This window comes from Halyomorpha halys, unplaced genomic scaffold (genome assembly GCF_000696795.3).
Source record: "Halyomorpha halys isolate HHAL.00 unplaced genomic scaffold, Hhal_1.1 Scaffold720.1, whole genome shotgun sequence".
In the NCBI taxonomy this organism is placed as follows: Eukaryota; Metazoa; Arthropoda; class Insecta; order Hemiptera; family Pentatomidae; genus Halyomorpha; species Halyomorpha halys.
In genome coordinates, this window is record NW_027110122.1 from 66,512 (window position 1) to 70,207 (window position 3,696).

At 45.5% G+C, this 3,696-nt stretch overlaps 1 long non-coding RNA gene across 1 annotated transcript in view; it reads right to left on the minus strand.

Annotated features, from left to right (window-relative positions):
- The window catches only part of LOC106685641 (uncharacterized), a 59,401-nt gene that overhangs the window by 54,682 nt on the left and 1,023 nt on the right, over positions 1-3,696 (minus strand). The gene's annotated exons all lie outside the window — the stretch shown is intronic.

Below are 3,696 nucleotides of genomic sequence, written 5' to 3' on the forward strand. Positions count from 1 at the left end.
CAATTTTATATTTATATTTTGTGAAACAATTGTTAAACATACGTTGGCCGCAACACTCAGAATGTAGTCAAGAAATATATAGAAACATATTATAGAGTTTAGATAGACGGTATTACCTCACACAAGCCATGTAATCGCAATGTTTATCTCTAAGATGACGGAATCAGGTTCGAGAGCAGGTATGTGGAGAATGGACAGATTCGGAGTGATGAAACATACATAAACAAAGGCATGTTCTTATATCTATCCGTTCCGCTGTTTTTATAAACATATTTCTCAATTACTTCATATATTAGCTTGAGGTTAGTCCTCTTTCTCAATTCCTAATTTCATGTGGATACCAATGTAATCTAAGGAAACGAAAATTACTGAAAATTTAGAAAAATGATTTGCTGATTTAAAGATAATACTGTACTGAAGAGGGGACAGATGAAAATGACCCTATATAATTATTTATAATTTGCTGGTATCACTGGATTGTATTAGAAATAACTGTATATGACTGTATACAAAAGTGTATAATTAGGATTAATTTTAACTATTGCTAATGTAGGGGATATAGTCTCTTTTTCTTAATGGAGAAAATAAGAGAGATGAAGAATAAACAATATCGTAGATCTCAATATTATATTAGCTTAAACACTTACATTATAGGTTAGAGAATAATCTCAATAATAAAAGAAAGAGTCCCTCACAACTCAGAAGTCAAAATCACAACTAATATAACTTTCACCAAACTAGAACAAACATACACACTCAAACTATTATCATCACTCTTGTCCAAAAAAAAAACTTCTCTCCGCTCTCGCTCGTCAGTGTTGTCCACGCAGTGTTGCCATCTCACAGGCAAAACTTGAGTCTATCGATATGCATCACGTCGTACTTTCCTGGCGGTCTTTCAATTTTGTAGTTAACAGGGCTCGAAAGGGCCCATTCCATGGGCATTCGCTAATTTTCGCCATTTCCCTAACGGGGTGATATTTTTAATGTAGACTAGATCACCAGCCTTCAATTCTCGGAGTCTCCTTCCTTGGTTGATTCTTCTGGCGTTCTGCTCTTCCAATCTTTGGCTAGTGCGGAGGGCGAACAGATATGCCTCGTTAAGTCGCGTAGTTAACTCTTCCAGGAAGTCATGGTGACCGATGTTAGGTCTTGGCTTTAAATCACACTCAAAGGGTAAAGTTAGTTCCCTTCCATAGGTAAGGGAGATAGGTGTGCATCCTGTCCCTCTGTGGATGGAACTCCTGTATGCAGCCAAAGCTGTAGATATGTAGAGGTCCCAATTGTTTCCTTTACTATCAATACTCTCCGAGAGCTAACAGTATCTCCAAGGATAGGCAGTTGACCAATGAGGATCTGTTTGCTGTTGCTGATCATCTGTCACCTGTGATACTTTTCCAGCGTTCTTCTGTGTTTTCTAGATTTCGTTTCAGTTGCAGACTCTTCACGAGACTCCTGGACCTACGGGAAACACACGTTAGTCAGTTATTATATATTTAGTGATTGTGCGCGAAGTGACAATTTGCCTTCGGTGCCCGGTTAAAGACAGGAGAATGTTACAGTGATGAACAGGAGAGTGCGTTCTGCTAGTTTTAGTGCTGACAGTGTGTGCGAAAACACGGCTGAGGCTGTGACCATTGGGGAACGAATATCCCCCCTATCTCCGACTGACTCGTACCAGGAGGAAATAGAGGAAGATATCAACATGGAAGAGATAGATGATGCTCATGAAAACAAAGGCTCTAAGAGAACTCGAGAAGCGGGTTGGGAAAAGGTAGAAGAGGCTCGACATGCCTACAAACAAATACGAACATCGTACACTGTCGTCCAAGACTAAAGGCTGAAATAGAATTGCTACTACAGCAGCATCGACCGTCAGTGATGGCACTCACGGACACGATGCTCACCTCCACATCGTCACGGATCTACTTGCGGGGATATGTGGTGTATCGAGAGGTCTGTCTCCCCGGAGCACGAGAGGGAGTGATGATTCTGGTCAGGAGAGACATTCCATCACGAAGCGTGCCGATCCCTTTGAAGACTACGGAGGGTACCCCCTGGTCTCGGTCGACGTCCGCTTCAAACAGCGTTACACCTTCACCTGTGTATACAAGAGGCCTAGGGCTGGCCTGACTTCTGTTAAGCTGCTGCTGCAACATACCCAGACGACAAGTCGACATATAGTAATGAGTGACCTAAATGCCCGACACACTGCCTGGTTGTGTAGCAGCAATAATCCGCTGGGAACATACATCACCAAGACAAGGCTGGCACTATTTCACCCGGGGGTACACACGTTCAGGCATGTAGGTCGCCCATCATGCACGTCAACGCTTGACCTACTCCTTTCCAGAAGCATGCATGAGGTCACGGACTGCCGGGTGTTGCCCTATGGACCATCGGACCACCGCCTATACCTTTGAAGGTGAGTTCATTACACCACCTGTGAGCAAATACCTTTTGCGTGAGGCTAATTGGGGGGGATATAGGTCGAGCGTTTTAGAAGACCTACCAACCATAAGCCAATATCATACTCCGGACGAGGTGGACACAACAGTCTCTGTGCGGGTTCGAGACGAGATTTCCCGTTCCATCCCATTGACGTGTGGAGTTCCACAGGGAGCAGTTCTATCGCCAGTGCTCTTTTCAATTTATACCGCTGATGTAGTTGGTGCAAATTACAAACTAGCTACGGTCGCCGCCTATGCCGACGACATCGCCATCTACAGCAGCAGTATGAACCCCAAACATGCCCTAGGGCGAGCCGGAGCGGTCTGCAAAGAGATTGTTCAACGCCTGGGTAATTTAAACATCACCATGAACCCAGGTAAGACAGACTGCGTTGTGTTCGCTCAGCAACAGTACAAGCGATCGACTCTCCCGAAGTCGCTTAAACTGGACAACACCATCATTTCCCCTTCAAACTCGATAGTATATCTGGGCGTGAAGATGGACCGTCATCTCAAGTTCTCCACTCACCTCTACCAGAAAACGAGAACTGTACGAAGGCGGTCTTACAGACTAAACCACCTCCTCACATCGCCAGCGCTCGCTCTCTCTGCGGCTTAAACTCCAAGTTTACAAGAGCATTCTGAGGCCGGCACTTCTTTACGGAGCACCACTCTTCACATACCTCACTGACGGCACGCAGCGCCACCTTCAGGGATTCCAGGATAGTATGCTGCGGAGGATGGTCCGCACTACATCGTGGAAGAAGAAGAAGCCTCCGGAACTACATCAGCTCCTCGAACTACCTACAGTACCAGAGTTCATTGGTCGGAGGCATGTCAAGTTCTTCGACTCCCTCCAACATCTGACCAATCCACTCTTCCATTCACTGACGCGGCGGTAAGTCAGTGACTGAATTTGACTCCTAGCGAGTTGGTGAGGGAGAGTTAACAAACCCAGCCAGCTTCAATCACAGATTGAATGAACAATGGTGGCGATGCGTCGTTGGTTTAGTGTGATGGAAAGTTACCAAACCCAGCCAGCCCCATTCGCAGGTTGATTGAACAATGGCGGCGGTACGTCAGTGACTGAGTGTGACTGCTTGCGAGTTGGTGAGGGAGAGTTAACAAACCCAGCCAGCTCCAATCACAGGTTGAATAAACAGTAGCGGCGATGCCTCAGTAAATGAATATGACTGCCGGTGAGTCGCTAAGGAAGAGATAAAGAAACCCAGCCAGCTCCAATCGC